The sequence below is a fragment of the Phoca vitulina genome, unplaced genomic scaffold (genome assembly GCF_004348235.1).
Source record: "Phoca vitulina isolate PV1807 unplaced genomic scaffold, GSC_HSeal_1.0 scaffold60, whole genome shotgun sequence".
Lineage (NCBI taxonomy): Eukaryota > Metazoa > Chordata > Mammalia > Carnivora > Phocidae > Phoca > Phoca vitulina.
This window is the reverse complement of record NW_022589763.1, coordinates 4,002,337-4,025,461: the sequence shown is the minus strand read 5'-3', so window position 1 is coordinate 4,025,461 and position 23,125 is coordinate 4,002,337. Positions and strand designations below refer to the sequence as shown.

General features: G+C 40.9%; 1 long non-coding RNA gene across 1 annotated transcript; it reads left to right on the top strand.

Annotated features, from left to right (window-relative positions):
• The first annotated feature begins 3,700 nt into the window (after positions 1-3,700).
• On the top strand, positions 3,701-9,038 carry LOC116623752. Its single transcript, XR_004297754.1, has 3 exons — positions 3,701-6,399; positions 8,213-8,363; positions 9,000-9,038. It is a non-coding gene; the product is annotated as an uncharacterized LOC116623752 (long non-coding RNA).
• Positions 9,039-23,125: the final 14,087 nt, after the last annotated feature.

Here is a 23,125-nt window from a genome sequence, read left to right as displayed (position 1 = left end):
TAAATAAATAAAATCTTAAAAAAAAAAAAATATATATATATATATATATATAGCTGGTCTCAAACATATTTTTCAAATAATGGAGTAAAAACAAAGCATGTAGAAATGTTGGTATAAAGTGTGGGCACCGTTCATTTCCCATTTTCTTCTTGATCTTCTTTCAGCTACTTTCAAATGAAATTTTTATGCCAGAAACCCGTTTACTCTTACAGAAGCGAACTTTTTGTAGGTAAAAATATCCCACAATTCCTTTTCAAAAATTACCTTTAAAAGTGAAGGCCCAAGTTATGTAAAGCAAACAGTTGCCTGTCAACGTTAACGATGCACTGTAGGAAGGTTTGGGGATGTATCCCAACGTTTATTCCTGTGGTTCCATGTGAATGTGAAGAGCATCTTAATGTATAAGACTTTCTATGGTATTTCAAGGGCTAAACTAGACCTTCATACTCAGAACTGTTTGGTACCGAGCAGAGAATACATGTTACTACTGGACATTTTCCATGTTCCTCCCATGGGCTCATTCAGGTGCATCATCCTCTTGTGTGGCTTTGTTTTTCAGAATAAGATCATTTAGGACACTAAGGAGTGACTGATGTTGATGAAAGCACACATCCGGACTTACGGTTTTTCCATGACATGATGCCATATACCAACAAGGCAAACCCTCTGTGGGTTCTCAAATCTTTTCTCACCCCATCCATTAAATATTGGACCAAAGGAAGCCCAATGGAGACCTCCATGATATAATAGATAAAGGAGAAAATGCACTCATAGCGTGAATTATGAACTCTGCATGATGGCTCATGCCTCTGATGATATTCATCGGTCTGATCTAATGTAATAAAAGGAAGGTGGGTGTGAATGTGGTCCAGTCCTTCCATTTCTTCAGACATCAGGGCCATGTTGGTGCAACAGTGGTAAGTCCTTAGGGAGACTATACAATTGAAAAAAACAAGAGTGTGTGAACGGTAACTCGTGCTCTCAAAGCATATTCTACACACCCGTATGTTGCATTCATTACATGGAATTAGAATATTTTAATCCAGTGTTGGAATAGACACTTAGAGAAAACGCTTGTCTCACCCCTGTATTTCTGGCATTGGATATGTTTCCTTGCCCTCAAGAAGCTACCGTTGAGTGAGCAAAGGAAGGATTGGATGACAAATTATTACATGATCGAATGAGCGAAAGGATGAGTAAAACTTGTCTATTTCATAAGAATATGCAGCAGAAAGAAAACAGTTTTGGGGAGAAGAATAAACATTTCTGCTGTACTACATTTATTTTCAATTGCTTGTTATCTGGACCATTGAACTAAGGCTATATACTAAACGTATAATTGAAATTTTACTCTCTCCAATTATTTCATATGATTGCTAAAGAAGACTGATCTCTGGGTTTAAACTGAAGTGCTAGCTCTACATATTTTTCTAAATCACATTTGCCCACATCATGATTGATTATTGATTGGTATGGCTCTCCTTTTAATGACAGGTCTCTCTCCGATGGGTTATAAGTTCAGTGGGAAGATCCAGCATGTTCCTACTCTATCCCTAGGATGTAATATAGTATGTGGAACATGGCAGCACTAATGATCCATTTATAGTTCATATTAGAAAAGTCCATAAAGCATTTTTTTATTCTCAAAATTAAATGGCTTAAATTTAATATTTCAGAGTCTGCTCCCCCCAACACAGTAAAGGGAAATATCAAACATGAGGGTGTGGCAAGAATGTGCCCATAGAATTCCTATTCTCATCACTCCAGTGATTCAATTTTGTTGTGTTTAGATTAACCAAAAATTAGGCCTTTGTCCCCAAACAAGCATAAAAGAAAATTCCAAAGTTCTGAAATAAATGTGGTCAAGTTGTTCTTGGAGGCTACCCACCATTTTCATTTAGATTAAATGTAATTAATTCTACTTGTTTAAAGTCCTCAATTAAAAAAAGAATGAAAATAATCTTTGACAGTAGGAACAAAGACAAACAAAATGTCTTTCTTGATGAGCAAAGTGACGGAAGCTAATCTCTAGGCTCCGTGAGGTGAGAAGGAGAGTCTGTCTTGTTCTTTCTCCACACCTGTTGTGAGATGAACAAATGCCTAATGATAACGGATAACTGGTAACGGGGATCTCAGAGGCTCGGCCCAGCTCTGATGCCCATTGCTGGACAATAAATGCCATGTAATATTATTGAATCTCAAAATTATTACTGAGTCTCAAAACTGGCTCATCCCATAAAATACAAGAATGGCTCAATATCTATTAATGCCATGCACCATTATAATAAATCACAGATGACATAAGCCTCGTGATCCATATGTGCCAAAAGGGATCTGATAAAATTCAACGTCAACTCTGACTAAAATGGGTAATAAAAAGGGACTGATAATTTTATAATGAAAAAATAGTATTTTCAGCCGTGAACTGGCTTTAATTCATATGGAAACATTAGAAAAATTCCTATTACAGTCAGTGTAAGATAAGGATGTCCACGGTCATTGTGATGATTTCACACAGCTCTGAAATTACATCCATTCAGGCAGGCAGAAGAGAGATCTACGGAACAAAAATTAAGAAGGGACACAAAAATTGGCAGATGTGAGTGTGTATCCGGAAAACATTAAGACTGTAATCTGAGACATTTTTAGAACAAGAAAAGGACTCAGTAATTACATATGTGTATATATAACTTAAATTATGTAATGCGTAATATATAGCAATATATGTTCTTGCTTTTTGGAAATGTTTTGATAGTTCTCATAGTTTTTTCCCTATAAGCTTTATACATGTGAATCTGTTGGTGTACATATACACACACATATATATACCGATATGTAACATATAATGCACACATACATATATAATACATACAGAAACATACACACAGATATCTGTGCACAAGAACAATGCACGAAGGATATGAAAAATATTGTTGGTCTGGGTTATTTTTTTTATTCTTCATTGCGTATCCCTTTTTCTCTTTGAGAACCCCCCCCAAAATATATGTGCATTACTTTTATTTTTAAATTAAAAAGTCAAAACAAGTGAAAGCAGAAAAATTAAATAAAAGGCATCTAAATCAACTTACTTCATTTCTTCTTTTTTTTTTTCTTCACATTTTTACCCAATACCACTCTCTTATTAGAACCAAACAAAAGCTAACAGCCCCTGGGATTTTTTTTTTTCCCAAATAAATACCAATTCATTACTGGGCTATAAACAAAAATTAATCTTACTTTTGCCCTGAATGAATTAATAATTTAATATTTCTTTGACAACCCAGGAGATGTATTAGGAATTTACAGTATCTTATACTTGTTCTTGTGACTGTCAGTTATTGTTGTGCATTAGATGCTCTTATGTCCTGGTTAAAAATTTAACAAAAGTGTCTTTAAAAGAATTCTAATGAAAGTGACACATCCAAATATTATCCTATAGCTTTTTGTATTTCCATTGATATGATATTTTTGCTTTACCTTCCCTATCACATTACCATCCCATTGACGATAGGGCTATATCTATCTATCTATCTACCTATCCACCTACCTATTTATCATCTATCTATCTATATCAATCTATCTATCATCTGTCTATCATCTCTATCCATCCATCGATCATCCATCCATCCATCTATCCAACTGTCCATTTATGTCTGTCTATCTATCTATCTATCATCATCTATCTACCTGCCTATCTATCCATGTGTCTATCTATATCTATCTGTATGTAACTATATCCAATCTACACAATGGATATTTGGACATGTAATATATAATAGACATATATCTTATGATTTTAAAACCACATTGTTAGTAATAATGATTAGCTAAGTAAAGGATAAAATTTAGTGCTCATTTGCAGAAATTTACCAAGCCATAAAAAGACCACTTCGGACTACTCTGAGTTCTGTGAAGAATGATACCAGAGAAATACAAAATGCCACTACAATTACTAGAGCATCAAGTTGTCAGTCAGGTGCCTCGACTACACTCACCTTTACAAGCCAGTCATTTGCAAGCATCAGCTTCCTGTCTCCTTTCTGAAAACAGAGCTTTACGATATAGCACCAAATATCCATGGAGCTCCATAACAGGACTGGTGAATGAAGAATTCAAGAATTAAACTGCCCTTCATTTCAGTGGCATGAACATCAATTGCAATAAACACACGTGTGACCTTTCAACAACAATTGTACCTGTTAGTTCTTAGAATTCAGTGGCACCTGTCGGTTCTGCTAAGTAAATGACAAATGGAGAGGCTGAGAATGCAGTTGAGTAGGGATAGCATTACATTAGGCTATGTGACATTATCTAAATCTAAATCCATTAGATTTAGGTCACTTGTCACAAGCCTGAATCAGGTCACGTATTTCCCTACGTGATGGACATGTAGATGATGGACACGTAGATGATGCACAACGGACCATCAGCTTCCCCAGGTGTGGCTGGGCGTGGAGGCTGGGGAAACAGATGTGGATGAACCTTTGATGAGGGGGCAGAGTAGCTGGTCAGCTGTTGGAGATGCAGAGCTAATGGCAGGTGAGGGCGTGGTGACCAGATGGAGCAGGGCTGTAGGCACCAGATTGTGCAAGGAGTGCCCTGCCTGCCAGGGAGTTCAGATTTTTCTTTTCTCTGCTTGGCTTGGTGTCTTCATTCTCACTCATTCATTTTGCAGGCACTTCTCACAGTAACCTGGAAATGGTTTTTTGGAGTCTACTCTGGTAGCAGCATGGAGAGAGCGACAGAGAGAGGTCTCAATTGCAAAACTCAGGAACCGGTGAAGGAGGGCTGCTCAGTCAAAGCAGTGTGGATGGTGGGGGTGCAAAATTTAAGAAACTCAAGAAAGGAGCCAAGCATTGTTCTGGGGAACCCAGAGATCTTCAACCCACACACAAAGCTGAGCTGGGAATCTTAGGGGAGAGCCTCAATATGCAGATGAGAGCCAACCAATTTTCCCGGTTTGGTCTGTGCTGACATCTGCTTCCGGACTAAACCTTTCTCCACCATGCACCCCTCCTCCAAACCACCAGTGTGTCCAAAAGGCAACACGTGCTTCCGAAAACCATCACTATGCTTGTGGGACTGTTTGCATCTTACTCTTTGTTAAAAAATAGTTAAAAAAATAAAATCAGATGTGAATTAACGAGCTATTTACAAGGTATCCAAAGATGCAGAGAAGCCGACTCTGTTATTGCAACACAATAAGAGACAAAAAACCGTGTTTGCTTTGACACTTGTCATTCTGTCACTGACACCCTTTTTGAAAGTGGTGTCTTCAGTCTCAGTGTGAAATTTCCCAAAGTGCCAATCATATTGAAAACCGTGACAGTAGACCCTGTGTTTAGTCTCCCCATCCTGCTGGGAATGACCTCAAGTTCATTTCAGCCACACTAGTTTTTTCTCATCTCCAAAGACACTGGCTCTTTCCTGACCCACAGGGTTTCCATCTGCTATCCTGCTACCCTCTCTTCTGGTTTTCTGACCAGTAGTCCGGGTATACACCTCTCTGTCAAGGCTACAGCCAATGCACCAACTTTCTGAAGACCTCCGACCTTCCCCAGGAGGGTTAATTCCTCGACCTGGCTTCCCAGAGCCTGGGACCATCCGTTATCCAATCAGACAGTAATGCAGTGCATGTGGCTACGTTTACTTCCTCTACCAGGTTTCAAGCATCATGTGTGCATCTTATTTACCCTTGTGCCCTCAGCTCCTAGCAAAGGATGGAGGCTTTCAAAAGGTTCATTAAAACAAAACAAAACAACCAAAAACCAAAATAAGATCATGTCTACAGAAATGCTTTAGACATTCTAGGAATTGCAAGAACCCCAAATTCACATTAACTTTATGACCAGTGACTATGTGATGTTTGTCTGTGGTTACGTGAATTCTCCTGTGATGCTTCCTCCACTAGGAACCAATATGACGGAGATGGGAGTCCAACAGAGTGTCTCAACCTCGGCTCTACTGACATTGAGGTTGGATCCTTCTTGATGGTGGGGTCTACCCTGTGCATTGTGGGACATTGAGCAGCATCCCTGGTCTCCACCCACCAGGTGCCAGGAGTAACACCGTCCCTGTGTTGTGACAATCAAAAAGTGTCCAAACATGGCCAAGTGTCCCCTGGGCGGACAAACTTACCTCAAGTTTGAGAATCACCAGACTACCTTATAGGATCATTTTTTAATCTTTTTTTGTTTCTTAGGAGCATCTGAAGGGGACCATTAAGAAAAAGAGAAACACCATTTATTGTGGAAACATTCAAGTATCTCCAGTTTCAAAAGTATCTCCAGCCAAATTTCATCTCACTTGAATTGAAGGTGTTACTAACAGACAACCACAAAATCTTTTTCTCAGAAATCAGCACACATATTCTTACCACTCCTGACCTGCTGCTTTATGGTTCGTTACTTGCTCCTCGCTGCTTGGGTGATGGTGTGGTTAGTAGTGAGCCAGCAACAGGAAAAGGGAAAGAAATGCTAGAGTTTTCTCTCCACCTCTACTAAGAGACTACCTTACTATACTTAAATGTTTCAAATTATTTCAGGGGTAAAAAGCAGAGATCATTGTATTAATCTGGGTTCTATTGAGAAACAATAAAATACAGATACATGCATACATATGTATACATATAGAGAGAGGTCTTACAGGCATCTGACATCATACGCATGTAGTATGTAGAGGAGTCTATGTCATATATGTGCATGTTACATAGATATTCATGGACACGGTGTGGAGATGTGGGGACGTATGATTTCTTCTTTGGAGGTGGCCATTTGATTTATGCACCTACACTATGTTCTTTGCTTACCTTCTACTTAATGAAGCCTTCAGAAGTGCTCAAGAACACACACACACACAAACACAAATACACACCTGAAAGTGAAATAATTGAAATCAAAAGGGTAGTATATAAATTCCTTGAGGATAAATGCAGTGTTCTAATTCAACATGTATTTTTATCCTTTTGAAAAATATTGAGTATAAATAAATGTCCTATACATTAAATATCAAGAAGTATTCATTATTGATTACAAGTCAGGCTATCCTACTGAGGGAACCATAGAATTGTAATATCCACTCATGATACAGTAGTAATCATTCCACTCCAATTAATTGACATGTATTTTTATTTTTTATTTTTATTATTTTAAAAAATGTTATTTATTTATTTGAGAGACAGAGAAAGAGGGGGAGAGCATGGCGGGGGGAGAGGCAGAGGGAGAGGGAGAAGAAGGTTCCCCGCTGAGCAGGGAGCCCCACTCGGGGCTTGATCCCAAGACCCTGGGATCATGACTTGAGCCAAAGGCAGACGCTTAACCGACTGAGTCACTCAAGAGCCCTGACATGTATTTTTAATATAAAAAGGGGAACTAGGGGCTCCTGGGTGGCTCAGTCATTAAGCGTCTGCTTTCTGCTCAGGTCATGATCCCAGGGTCCTGGGATTGAGCCCCGCATCGGACTCCCTGCTCAGCGGGGAGCCTGCTTCTCCCTCTTCCACTCCCCCTGCTTGTGTTCCCTCTCTTGCTGTGTCTCTCTCTGTCAAATAAATAAAATCTTAAAAAAAAAAATTAAAAATAGGGGCGCCTGGGTGGCTCAGTCATTAAGCGTCTGCCTTCGGCTCAGGTCATGATCCCAGGGTCCTGGGATCGAGCCCCGCATCAGGCTCTCTGCTCGGCGGGAAGTCTGCTTCTCCCTCTCCCACTTCCCCTGCTTGTGTTCCCTCTTTCGCTGTGTTTCTCTCTGTCAAATAAATAAAATCTTTAAAAAAAAAAAAAAAATTAAAAATAAAAATAACTAAAGAGGGGTATTAAATAAGTCTGCCTAACAAATTTCCAATTATTTCCCATTTATGGGATGAAAAAAATTTGTCTCAAAATATTACTGTCCCTTCCCTTATACTCACTGAGCGTGTTTTGAATTAATGGAGGTGTATGTGCCAGCCTCATTAAATATTGCCAATTTATCAGAAGAAATGACAGACTCGTGAGGATATGTTACTGAAACTTTACAAAATATTCAGCTCAATTCATTTGAAAACATCAGGCGGTGGGGAAAAACCTAAGCATTTGAAATATTTCTATCTGTGAGCCATCAGTCTCCTTGGAACCCCAAATTTGTTATAATTCAGTATTCCTATGAGTAATTACATTTATTCTTGGATTAGAAACAATTTTATTTTCAGTGGAGTCTTTGATTCTTTTCTCTTCTTTAGGGAAATCATTTCTATTGGTGATGAATAGGTTGCTGTTATGCGTTACCCTCGCTCAGATACATCCCGTTTGAAGTCCTGGCTTCCAAAGGACCGTTTCAGGCCATCGGATAATGAAGCATATTCCACAAAGAGGCGGGCTTGTAAGGAGAAGGTAAGTTGGACCAGTTTGCAGAGTGCATCGAGAGTGAGGCAAGGCATTTCATCACTGGCCTCCTAACTGGGGTGTGTCCTCCCCTTACGCTCTCTCCAGAGAAAAATTGCTTTGGTCACTCAGAGTCTTTGTGGTTCCATATGAATTTTAGGATTGTTTTTCAATTTCTGTAAAGAATGCCATTGGAATTTGCATTGAATCTGTAGATCACTATGGATAGTGTGCATTGTAACCATATTAATTCTTCCAGTTCATGAACGTGAATATCTTCCCATTTATCTGTCATCTTTAATTTCCTTTGTCAATATTTTATAATTTCCAGCGTACAGACTTTCACCTCTTTGGTTAATTTATTCCTAAGTATTTTAGTGTTTTTGTTGCTTTTTGTAATGAGATGATCTTAATTTCCTTTTTGGAGAGTTTATTACTTGTATGTAGAAATGTCAGTGATTTTTTGGTGTTGATTGTGCAATCCTGCAACTTTACTGGATTTATCAGTTCTAAGAGTTTTTTTGTTGTTGAGTCTTTAGGGTTTTCTACTTATATGATCACATCATCTGCAAACAGATGATTTTACTTCTTCCTTTCCAATTTGGATGCCTTTTATTTCTTAAATTTATTTTATTTTTTTTAAAGATTTTATTTATTTATATGAGAGAGAGGGAGAACACAGGAAGAGTGAGAGGGAGAAACAGACTCCTCACTGAGCAGAGAGTCCGACACAGGACTTGATCCCAGGATCCCAAGACCATGACCTGAGCAGAAGGCAGACGCTTAACCAACTGAGCCAACCAGGTACCATGATGCCTTTTATTTCTTTTTATTCTATAATTGCTCTAGCTAGGATTTCCAGTGTGATGTGGAATAGACATGGCTAGAAACTCATCCTTGCCTTATACTGGATCTTACAGGAAAAGCTTTCTGTGTTTCATTGTTGAGGAGGATGTTCGTTGTGGATTTTTCATAGATCACATTTATTGTGGTCACTGAACTCCAGGAATAGATAACACATTTTCTTTTTGCTTATAAAACACATACAGAATTCAAGAGTTAGAAAGAGCCACAGCTAGAACATGCCACAGCTAATCTATGGAGAAGGTCTGAGATCCCACTGTGTGTACTCTGCTATTCCTCCATCCATGGACATATGATGTCCCGATACTCTATGAGATCCTTCTGACCGAGGGGCAGGTCTAGTCACCCCAGGGATGCCCAAGACCAATAGCACCTCTTCACACCTTGGCTGCAGATCCTATTACAGTTCTTCACCCTGAAAGACCCCTCTGGGGATTGCCTGACTGTGTACATGCATTCTTCTCTTTCTGCAACGCGTCTTCTTTCCCTCTGCCTAGAAGTCACGTCCTGGGTGAGGGATGCAGTCACTGTGGGATAGAACCTATGCTTATTTTTATTGTTAAATGTTTTAACATACATTTTAAAATGCTTGTCCACCTCTCACATTACAGAGTTTCATTTCACTTAGTCTCACTGGAAATATTCTCGTTTTTTTTTTTTTTAAAGATTTTTTATTTATTTATTTGACAGAGAGAGACACAGTGAGAGAGGGAATACAAGCACGGGGAGTGGGAGAGGGAGAAGCAGGCTTCCTGCCTAGCAGGGAGCCCGATGTGGGGCTCGATCCCAGGACCCTGGGATCACGACCTGAGCCGAAGGCAGACGCTTAACGACTGAGCCACCCAGGTGCCCCTGGAAATATTCTCGTTTTGATTGCATATTTGAAGAGTGTATATAGATGCATAAATGTAATTTATTTCCAATTTATATCCTTTTTCAGAATAAGAATGTCAAGAATGGTCAAAATCACATGTATTACATTATAAATACCTCACTGTTATCTGAGAGAGAATGGTACATTTATATGTTATTTATAGATTGCTGAAAATTCTAATTTCATTATTTTGTCAAACTAAATGCTAATATTCAAACTTTCCTAGGTTCCCCTCATTTTGTCTTATACCATAATAAAGTCAAAGAAAAAGAATTCACTTTTGAGTTCCAATTACCTGGAATTGCCCTAACAATTTCAGGGCCCTCTTCAATTCCCTCTTACACTTTGAAAAGTACATCTAAGTTCCATTTGCCCGCGGCTAAACGATCATCCTGTTTTCAAAGCACTCCCTAAACACACCCATGCAAATATTCTCTATGATTTCCACGTGAGCAAAAGGGAAAGCCAGCTCAGCTGAATGCAGCCTATTTGGCACAACCGGCTAAGGAAACAGATTGCATCCTTTGATGGCAACCTGTCGTTATCAAAGAGGGAATTTAATTTCGCGTCTCTGCTCTTGACTACAGCTATGGCCGTCCTCAGCGATAAACCCGACAGGTTGTACGGAAGACATAGAGCTGGGGCTGCGATGCATTTCTGAAACCTAAATAAGATTGTGTATGGGGACATGGAGCCTACTGTCATCACTCTTTATCACACATCCAGAGGGAACACACAAGACACTTTTCAGGGATTCTCTGGAAGTTTCTGTCCCCTCCGGTCCTCTAGATATTCAGTCGAGACCCTGAGGCTCCCAGGATGAGGCTCTGGAAGCAATTTGGTGTCAACGTCTGGGAACAGTGATGACTCATCCTGGATAGCAGGGGATGAGCAACCCATCAGGGACATGGGTGCTCCTGCTTGCTTCTGGCTGGGGAAATCTCCCACCCTGGTTCCACATTCTGCACTGGGTGGCCATCCACAAGACCCTCAGGCAGCTACCGCACTCTCTACCGGCTAGTGGCCAAATTAAACGTGCCCACTGCCAAATTGCACCGCGACCTTTTCTACTTTCAAGCCAAGGTTTCCTCTGTTTCATAAGAAAATGCAGATTTCCAAATTGCCTGTCTCTTTCATACCCATGGGAAGGTTACATGTTTCGTTCTTAGAAGAAACAAAATTGCGTTCTTTTTGTACCACGCTCACATTTTCTGTAAAACTCCTTGCAGAGAAGGAAGAGGACCTGTTTTCATTTTAGCAGGTCCTAGCAGATCTGGGCACAGGCATCCCCAGGAGAGCTTGATAAACATGCATGGCTGGGTCCCACTCCTAAGTCTGTGATGCAGCAGACCTGGGGTGGGGCCCCCATATCTGCATTTCTAACAAATTCCCAGGTGGGGCTGGTGCTGAGGGCTCCTGGCACCCCACTGAGCGAGAACCATTCTTCCACAATGTATTTCTCACATGTCAGTCAAATAATTACATTCAACAGATCGAATAATTCTATATTTTGGGCTCCAGATCCATCATGATTCATTCCATTAAGACGTTCTCCTTTCTAAAAAATTTCACTGGTTAATTATCCACATCTTGGCATTTTAAAATATTTTCACTCTGGCTTTGATCCTTGTAAATTTAAGGAAACAATAAAATCAATATAGGCATTGTTCCTGATGTTCCCATCATACCCATTACTTATTCTTAGAATTTAATATTACACTTTATTTCTCCCTTTAAAATTAATTTTACAATCCCTCTTACCTTGTTTGAAAATGAACTAGTAATATCTATCAACGCATCCGTATTAGAGGCACCTGTAAGATTTAATCACTCTCAGAAGGCTCTTATTAGCTAACGCTTACCTGGAGCTAACCTTTAACCTGTGCTGATTAACCACGGGGTCAGGCAGACTGCAGGGCCCCCACCTCTCTTCAGTGGTGAAATTTCAGGTGTGCAGGAGGAGGGCTCACACTTCCAAACACAATCTCCCCCCACATGCATGGTGGTGTCTCAATTTGCATTCTTCGCTTGATTACCAAGTCTTTTACTAAATAACTGGCACTAAAAGTTAAAATGTAAGCACCCCTGAAACCGGTGAGATATTGAGTGAAGGACATTAAATTTATTACAGCATGGTGTTAATTTCCTAGGGTCACGGCCAACCAGGGGCTTATCACAGTGTATTCTGTCTCAGTTCTGGGGACCAGAAGTCTGAGATCCAAGAGGGGTAGGGCTGTCGGGGAGGGGAGCAGCCCTGCCTTCACCTGGATCTGAGACACCCCCCTCCCCTCAGCAGGGGGGTCCTTCCCGCCTCTTCCAGCTTCTGGTTAATTCCTGCAGGTGTTCCCTGGCCTGTGGCCGCGTCCCTCCATCTTCACGTGGCTTCTCCTCTGTGTCTGTATTTCTCTTCTTCTGTCTTTTATAAGGACACTTCCTGGATGTAGGGCCCATCCCAATCCACGATGATCTCCCCAGTTCCTGGCACCGAGCTCCTAAAACCTTGGGAATTTCCGGCTAGGAGTGAGAATATCTTTTGTTATTCATATAAAGCCCCCTATGGACCACACCTGAGTTTATGCTAATGAGGTGATTGTTGGGACACAGATGGGGGGTTGGGACGGGAGCTGGTTGCCAGGGAAACCAACCACGTGATCAGGGGTTGGGCCTGGGGCCCCACTTCTTCCCTCCGAGGAGAGCAGAGTGGTTGGAAATTGAGTCAATCACCACTGCCCAAGGATTGCATCCATCTTGCCTAATAAAACCTCCCTAAAAAGCCCTAACTGAAGAAGTGGAGAGAGCTTCCAGGTTGCTGAAGGCATCCGCATCCCTGGAGACTGGGGCACCCCAAACTCCCTGGGGACCGATGCGCTTCCGGACCTCGGCCCTGTGTTACCTCTTCCTCTGGCGGTTCAGCTCTCTTCTTCCTGATAAACGGATGCTAGTAAGTACGGGGTGCTCTTGAGTTTCCTGAGTCCTCCTGGTAAATCATCGCAATTGAGGAGTAGGTCGTGGGAACCCCGATGTCTAGCCAAGTCGGGCAGAACTGGGCATCCTGGGGACCCACTGCTTGTGACTGGCTTCGGCACTGGGCGCAGCCTTGTGGGACGGAGCCCTGACCCTGTGGGGTCAGCACTGACCCCCCCCCCCCAGTAGGGCCAGGATCAGAATAAATGGGAGGAAACCCCACTGATTTCTGCAGAGAATTGCAGAATTGCTTGATGTGAAAAACACACATTTTGTGTCAGAAGTATTGAGCAGAGAAACACTTTTCCCTTCAACAATCAAAAAACTTTTTTTTTTTTTTCCTCCTTTACAGCAAACACCTCCTCCTGGCTGACCTCTCTGGCTCTTGGCCTTTTCCCCTGTAAGCCATTCTCCTCTTTATAGGCAGAGAGCATTCTCTAAAACACAAATTAGATCATGTCTGTGTCCTACTTAAAACCCTCCGTGGTTTTCTGCGGCCATTAGAAAACAGGACAGATGTCTTCACCTGTCCTGCAGACTGAGGAGGGGCGGCTGGTGTGACTGGTGGTCATTGACAGAATAAATATATTTTTGGGGATGGTGATGCTCATCCAAAAAGCACATCTCGAGGTAATTTATGCTCTGTGTTCTATTAGTTCAATACCTTTGAAAATAATTTCTTACGACTTCTTTATGACAAGAAAGATACATAATTTATATAACTAGTCAATGCGCGTAACCACAGAAGACTGGATCCTTTTGTTTTTGTAAGGGAGGCTGTCCTGTCCTGAAATAAATTCAATTTTGCCTTCCTATTTCCAATAGTTGTACCCCTTACGTGTACTCCAGGTTTTCAGTTCTCCTGCAGAATTTCCAATAATCCTATCTATTATAGGTGTCCTTGTTTTGTTCCTGGCTTAATAAGCCTACTTCACGTTTGCTCACTCTTGATTGGCCTGGAGGGAGAGATCAATAAACCTCACCATATCTGAGATCTATGCAAGACCAAACAGAGCTCAAAGTCAACAAAGAACACCCTCTTGATGGGATTTAAGAGGTGGACATAGAAATGTGTGGTCATGCTTTGTGGGTTAGGTTTGCAGGCAGTTCTAGAACCTGGTATTGCACTTAAAATATTATTGGACAAATTATTAGTTAAAATGGGGCAGTGTGAGCAATATCATTAGACCAGCTACATCTAAATAGAATAGGAATTATTTTTAATTTTGGTTTTTAACCTCATTTCTACTTTGGTCAAGTTTACCTGTGCAAAGTTTATCTAAGCTTCTGGATTGTTACTTACCAAGTTATAATAAGAAAACCAGCAGCAAAGTGAGGACTTTTTTTTTTTTTTTTGGCCTGTCTTCCATTTTCTGGTTCCTCATTTCCTGACTATAGGATCTCACAATGTCTGCTACTCCCAGAATATCCCATTCCTGCCCCCAAACACTCACAAGATCATTTGCAAGACTTGCTTGTGACTTGTTATGTGTTTGGGAAAATCTGGATCCTTTATGCAGGCCTTCTCAGAACCTTGAAGAAACAGATGTTCATTAGATTATTCAAAAACCGGTATGTCGTATTGAGCTCGATGCCAGATTATTTGAACATGGAAGGATTCTAAGGTCTACATGAGGCCAAAGTACTTCCAGAGGGACCTAGCCGATGCAAAGGGTCCAGATTCTCCAACGCCCTTTGCTTTACCTTCCCCTGTTGGTAAGACTCCCAGCTCACATTTGTCTACAATTACCGCCCCCAGTCTCCCCAGCTGGAAGTAATCTCTCCATCTTCTGAAAGCCTTGAGCAGGATTTTTGCCCATTTGGTTATTTGGTGATTGCCCCTGTTTTTTCTTTTAAATTGTACAGATGACAAAGTATCGCATTAGTTTCAGATAAACAAGTAGTGATTTGACAAATCTATACGTTCTGGTAGGCTCCCCACAAGTGTAGCTCCCATCTGTCTTCATACAACACTATTACAGTACTACTGACTCTAGTCTCTATGCTGTGCCTTTCATCCCCATTAATTGCCCTTGATTTGAACCACCTGCACGGGAGGGTGAGTGCTTCAACATGGGACGAGTCAGGGGGCACAGACCTCCAGCCCATAGAGGGCACATAGGATATGAATACAGGGCTTCACTTAGGAAGTCAAAACAGGTAGACCTGCACTCTGCAAACTACTGACTTGCATCTGGTTTTAGCAATGAATAGCTTGCTCATCTCCTGTGGTCAACCCCCGTGTGCCCACAGAGATTTTGACATTTGCATGAGCTCTTTCGTCTGGATAGTAACCCCAGCTGTTTTCGCTGACGGCAGAACCTGCGACCTAAGTCTTGTGTGATTTGCTATGATCTCATACAGTACCTGGAATAGGATGGCTACCCCCAAATTATGTGAAATGAATTGAATGATTCTACTACTCGAACTACTCATTTCTGTTTTGTTTGTCTTCAGGTACACACTTTTCATGTAGGGGGGATAAAAAAGGTCCTTATCTGGTCAAATACCTTTGTTTAAAGGGTTTGACCGAGATCTAGATATTCTGTTGAATACACATTGGTACATCTTAGAGACACATTAGTCTGCATTGTTTGCCAGCCGTCCAGATCGTCTGTTTGGGCCAGTCTGGTTCACTTCTTATCATGATGCTGGGAGGTCTCTCAGCATCTCCTGAAAGCTGGAGCTCGAATCAAAGAGCATGGGTGGGTTTTGTGGGCCTCCGTGCACGTGGCGTACAGTATGTTGTCTTTAGTTATTTAAATTTCGTGCAAACCAGTTGCAGCACGGTGAGGATCGGTTCTGTGTCTGGTCGGCTGTGACAGAATGTTCTAGTTTAGTTCCTTTCCATTAGCCTGCCAACGCCTAGTGCTGACAAGCTTGCCAACTAGGTCCAGATTTTAGTTCACGGGAAGCCCGGGGTTACGGTGGGCTTCAAGTGAGAGAATCGGGTGACTCTGTGAGGCCACCGAGAACCCAGGTGTTCTTCTGATGATGATTCCGTTTTTGCAATTCGTTGTCTTGGGCTCGGTAGAAAGATTTCTGTGCAGCTCCACGAGTGGCTTCAGGATAGAGAGATGGGATGTGGAATCCGAGAGCCCATCCCTTCTCGTGCATCGCTATCAGGAGGACTCTTCTCCCAAGGGCCTCGCCGAAAACATCCCCCATCCTATTAGCAGGGATCGCATTACCTGCCTAATTCCTGAGCTGGACACTAGGGAGATCATGGGCATTCTCTCTAGTTCAGTCGGGTACTCCAAGGAGCTGAGGATGGTTATCAGCTTTCCCAGGACCATTGGGCTGCATGGCGGTGCAGGGGGGTGGGGGACGGCAGGTGTTAAACACAGGGACAAAACTATACACTTAATTAGAAGTATAAATGGGGAAATGCATCCAGAGGGTCAACTAACTGCCAGAGTTCCAAGGCTAATGTCTGCAAGGGTTTGTTTGCTTTTGCTTTTGTTGTTGGTAGGATAAAATTTCTGATGGTAAAAGATGATGAATGGCCGCCTTTGTTTACATCAAACTGAGCAGAAGTTAGGAAGTGTCAGAAGGGGGGAAAAAAAGCACGATAAAGCTTATGTATTCTTTGAATTTTATTTTCATTGCCGAACCGTGAGGGAATTTGAGAACAAAGGTGCTTTTCATATGGCAACGTCCTCCTCAGAGGAAGAATGGAAATAACCAGGCAGAACTAACACACGATGACTTCCCATCCCAAAAATGCACCGGACGTTGTCATTATCTCCTAAAAGACACAGACTCCAGATTGGAGAAGGTCTCACAGAATCCTCGGTGATGCAGAACTTGTCAAAGACAGTCCACGGGACTTGGGGATCGATAAAAGAAAGCATTATGAATTCAAGCAGAAGAACCTCAGGGCCTTCCTTCTTCCCCCCATCCAAACCCACCAGCGTTGGTACCGTAAACTTGGGAGCTTGGATTCCATTTGCATCGTAGGGCTGGGAAGAACCGCAGGCCTGCCTCACCCACCAACCAAACAGAACACCTTAGCCTATGACACAGGGCTGAGCTCTTCCTGTAGATCTCAGGGATAGTTTTAGATCTCTCACAACGTACAGGGCGAATCTGAACTAATCACCAAGGCCCATGTAAATCTGGTTTTCAAGAACTACCCCCCCTCCCCGCCACCCAGTAAATATCTTTGACTTTTTCCACCCACAGACAAAGACCCTCCTTTTGGCAAATGAGTGAATTAAGTTCCTGCGATTCATTAGGAGGGACAGAATTTGGAAGAGCATCTTCTCTGGAAGTTTTAATGGAATGAGCAAGGGTTTTATTTTTATTCCTATATTATGTACAGGTCAAATCCCCTCCAGAAACCCCTGTTTGCACAATACCTCCTCAGTCCATTCTTCTCCTTCCGATTTCTTCAATTTCCATCTGCCCTCCACAAGCATAGCACTTGATTTACAGTGGATTTCTGACCTGTCCTGTAATTATGGTGCCCTCTCCATGGAGGTGTCTCATACTGTGTTCAGAAGTCTCGGTAATAAAGTACATATTACATTTCCTTGAATCTGAGAATGCTTTGATGGTGTGACACAGCACTGTTGCATGTCTCTCTGAAAGGAAATCTTGCCAATTAAACCACTCCCATGCTTCCTTGCCACGTAGAGGTTAGATACTCCTTCAAACAGCTTCTTAAAAAGCGTATGCTACCACCCTTATGAACACGTAAAACGGGAAATAGATACAAAACAAATGAAGTAAGGGGTCCCTAAGACTTTTCACAGTTTTTACACGCTGGCATTCATATCCTCTGACACTGATAGAATCTTCCATGTCATCAGCATGTTGCTGAGCTCCCATCCTTTGCTTTGTGCTCATGATTTATATGGAAACCTACATCCTGAAATGTGCACAGATCTTGCATATGCAGCTTGAATTATCTCAAGTGGGTACGTCTGTGTATGCACTGCCTTGAGCGAAAAGTTAACCATTGCAAGTAGGTTCTCCCAACCATGACTTTCTACCCCACAGATTACTTTAGGTTCCTTTTAATATTTATAAAATTAGAATTCTAGAACACTTTGCATCTGGCATCTTCTGCTTCACATTACATTCGTGAGATTCAGTAGTGCTGTCAAGTGTACTGGTGGTCAGTTCATTTTCGTTGCTATGTGGTGTTCCATTGTATGAGAATACTATCATTTGGATTCTAACATTGCAGGGTTTTGATGTGTTTCCCATTTTCGGCTATTATACATAATGCCGGTGAGTACGATTTTGTGTACATGCCTAAAAGTGAAATGGATGGATCTTTGGGTATAAGTTTGTTAAAACTGTAGTGCAGAGTACCATATACTTCTCAAAAAGCTGGTATTAATTGAATATGGTAGCCACTAGTCACCTGTGGTTACTTAAATTTAATGACAATAAAATAAAGACAGACATTTAGTTTCTCCATTCTAGTGGCCAAATTTCAGTGTCCTCACTGCGGACAGTGGCTGCCATATTGGACATCACACAATAGAACCTTTTCATGAGCAAGACAAGTTCCATTGGCTAGCACCATTCCATACCCTTATAACTCTGTATTGCGAGTCTCCCTAAATTTAGAAATCCAGGTGAGTGTGAGTGGTATCACTTTGTGGTTTTAACTTGCCTTTACTTGGTAGCTGATAGCTTTGGATAACTTGCCATGTTTCCTGCCCTTTTTGAAATTCTTTTCCAAAGTGCCTATTAAAGTCCCTTGCTTGTATTTTGAGATGGTTGTCCGTGTTTGTATATATGTTTTTCTGATGGATTTGAAACAGTCCATTATATTTTCTGCTCTAACAAGCTTTTGTGTGCATGTTGCAAATATCTCCTCCCACACATGGCCTTTCCTTTCACTCACTTAACAGTGACCGCTGTTGAACGGAGGTGGTTTGTTTTAAGACAGCAAATTTTACAATCCTTCAGGTTCATGCTTCTCATGCACCGCTTATGAAACGGAGGGGTTTGTTTCTTGAGATGGATCCATTAATGGGTATTGTTCAAAACAGCCGTGCTATTAGCTATTCCGTGGGAATAAGGAAGATAGATAAAGGTGCAGCTCTGCCAAAAGGACGTCAGATAACAGGTCACTTTAGTAGAGACAGAATCCTACCATAAGATTCTAGAAAGAGTATAATTGTACAGATATTTTATTTCCATTCTAATCATATGTTTAACATGAATACCCATGAAATCTATTAAAGTCTAGATATCATTCTATGCTATATCTCTGTATTTTTTTTTAAAGTTTATTTATTTATTTAAGTAATCTCTGCACCCGACCTGGGGCTCAAACTCACAGCACAGAGATCAAGAGCCATGTGCTCCTCCAGCTGAGCCAGCCAGGTGCCCCTATACCTCTGCATTGTTATGATGAAAATTACATAGACATTTGGGGCGCCTGGGTGGCTCAGTCGTTAAGTGTCTGCCTTCGGCTCAGGTCATGATCCCAGGGTCCTGGGATCGAGCCCCGCATCAGGCTCCCTGCTCAGCGGGAAGCCTGCTTCTCCCTCTCCCTCTCCCCCTGCTTGTGTTCCCTCTCTAGCCGTGTCTCTCTCTGTCAAATAAATAAAGAATCTTGAAAATTACATAGACATTTGCTTATAAGTCAATTCTAGTTTCTTTGAAATTATTTATGGGCACTTGAGACCAAAATGTTTATCAGAAGCTATTATCATGTTGTCTTTTAATAGCAACAGGGCAAGTTAAACATTTGGTGGGGAAATACCAACATTAGCACAGATGGCCACTGGACAACTAGATCCCTACCTCACACCAAATAAATACACCACCAAATAAATTTTGGATTGATGAAATACATAATTTAAAAGGAAAAAAAATGTAAAATATAGACAAATAGTGATAGAAATTTGGGTTGTGGAAAGCCTTTATAAGCTTAACTCTTAATATAGCAGTCAGGAGGGGTGCCTGGCTGGCTCAGTCAGTGGAGAGTGTGACTCTTGATTTCGGGGTTTTGAGTTCAAACTCCGTGCTGGGGTATAATTTTGTATATATAAGTGTATATATATAATTTTGTGTATATATAAATATATATAATATATAATTCTGTATGTAATGTATGTTACATATAGAATATATACGTATGTATTATCTATTGTATGTTATATAGAGAATTATATATTATAACATATAATGTTATATATAGAATATATGTGTTATATGTAGGATATAGAATATATATTACACACATTATAATGTATAATAATATATATAATTTGTACATAATTGCATGTACATAATTACATCTCTCTCTATATATCTGTATCTCTGTTTATGTATCTCTATATATGTATCTGTATCTGTGGTATGATACGTATATAGAGATACAGTTTATGTATATCTTGAAAGCCAAAAATAAAATATAATACGAAAATCTTGCTTTGAAAGATAGGGTTAGAGAGAATCAGTCTTAAAAAAAAAATTTTTTTTTTTTTGGTAAGTGGTAGGCATTGAAAAATATTTGTAAATTGTTATATTTCTACCCTTTTTACTGGTACAGAGGAATGAACAGAAATAAGAGTTGTTCAAATCATAGAAATAACTATTTCTAGTTAATTTTCTCAGCGAATTGAATGAATGTCATAATGAGATAATATATGTGAAATGGTTTTGAGAATTGTAAACAATAGGAAAAATGGGAGTGTTTATTTAGAGGGATTTTGCCCTGGCAAATACGTTCATTCTATTTTCCATACTTTCACAAAATCCACTTCACTAGAAATCATTCCAAATAACTTTTAGAAATTGAAACACTTCTTCTACTGCATTAGGAGAAAATAGAAATAGGGAAATTATTTCCCTAAGCACAGATGCTGAGTGCCAGAACTGATTAATAGTGGAGCCCAGAACCAGCAAAATGAGCAGCCTTGTGGGATGAGAGAATCAGAGAGCTTACCAGTATTAAACATTTGATTAAATGAAATACTTTGAGACCACTGAGCAAACCTCAACTTTCTTTTCATTTTCAATACCCGTTTTTTTTTTAATGTGTTCTAAAATACTTTTATTTTTCATGAATGCCAGTGAAGTCTTGTGTACATCATGGAATATGAACTCAGAGTGAATTTATTTAAATTCAGAATTGATTTTTTAACCTGAATCTACATGTCAGTAAAATGAAACCCTTGAAAGCATGATGAATTATGTCATGGACGTTTTTAGGTAAAAATAATTTATCAGCAGTAATAACTAGTAGAAGTTCCCTGCCCCCCCCCCCTTTTTTTTCCTACAGACCTCTAAAAAGTCTTAAATATCTGTTGGGTCTGCAGCAACCTCGTTCATGAGAATGTATGGGTCTGGAAACAAATATAAACTCCCCTCCATTCCCCATGAATTGATATCTTAAACCATCGAAATGCTATTCATAATGAACACCTTAAAATAACTTACTGCTTTTTATTGAGCTATGTTGTGCAGTGTTTTCTTAATGGAGGGAAGTCCATGTATACACTGAGACTCTTCCAGAATTTCCCATCATCTTGTTAGATCATCCCTTAATTTATGGGTTTGCTGGTCCCCATGATCCATAAATTGAAGTCTATGTAGAAGAATTGTGTGGGGAACATGTCTGGTATTCTGTTTTTTGATACCTCAATATCCTGAACTGTTATGTTACAAATGCTGCGCTGTAAGAGTTACCCCAGCCCATACACGGTCCTTGCTCCTCCCATGTGCCCAATGTCGGCCTCCATTTCTGCTAAACCAAACTGAAGTACACAGAAGACCACTTTCCCATTGAAGACTAGAGCCTTGACGAAGGAAACTGGACCCCATTTCTCTCGTCTGAGCTACATCCTCAGCTTGCTGGCTCTCTCCTGAGGTAAGGCTGCTTTCCAAGGAGGAGGCATGAAGCTATCCAAGTTAAAGGCACAATAATAACGACTTTCCAGTTGAGAGAACATATATATTAAAAGAAAAAAAATCAAAAGCCCCTCAAAGTGTTCCAAAATTCACCCTGTGAAAACATCTCTGACAAACTGGGTAGTTATAGGTTTACATAGTCCTGTTTGTCCCCAAATTTTCCATCCCTGTTAGGATGATGGAAAGTTTGGTGACTAAGTCTAATGATACAGGCAATTTGGACCAGATAGATGTGGGATAGTATGCAGACAGAATAACATGGGGGGAAGAGAAACCTCTGTTCTGCTTTTGACACTAAGAAGGGGCTCACTCTATAGTCTCCACTAGTTTTTGGTTTCTTTTTCTCATGACTTACTCGTTTTCCCATTGGGCATTCTGCCATTTTCCTCATGGTTTGGGGCATTCTTCTCCATATCTTCTTCCTTTTTATTCGTTGATGACCGTGAGAAGAGTTCTCCCCCTTGGGATGTTAAGCCTCTGGGGCGAGCAGCAGACAAAATATGCTAAAAAAGAACCCAGTTATGACACGACCAAGAGTGCAACGCTACAACCGTGCTTTAAATGCACAAGGCAGAACTGGCTTATCTAAGTGTGGAAACCAGAACTTGTCAACAGTGGTACCAGGATGCCCACAACCACAGCATAGTGAACAGCATGGCGGATTTGGGGGAATGGGGATAATTTGGAAAAGCCTAGAGCATATACTGAATATTGGGCAGTTAGCTGTGTGGGGCAGTGGGCACACTGAGAAGTGTGAACTTGGGGGTGCCTGGATGGCTCAGTCAGTTGAGCATCCAACTAGTGATTTTGGCTCAGGTCGTGGTCTCATGGGTCGTGAGATTGAGCCCCGTGTTGGTGGGGAGTCTGCTTGAGATTCCCCCCTTCTGCCCCTCCTCCCCATTCTCTCTCTCAAAAATAAATCAATCTTTTTTAAAAAAGAGTATGAACTTTATCCTGAAGGTACTATGGAGTCACCACAAGACATTAGAAATGATCCCAGGAAGATGCACTTCAGATAATTTTACTCAACTGCTCAGAATGGCAGAAGGCTTCCCATCCTCTGCAGCCGCCATACTTTTCTTGGTCACTAGGTGATTCCTGTCTTTTAGTGTGCTCTTACTCTCTTCTCTCTTTCACAGTCTTATATTGGGTCTTTCCTCCAAAGACACCTTTTCCATTAAACTTC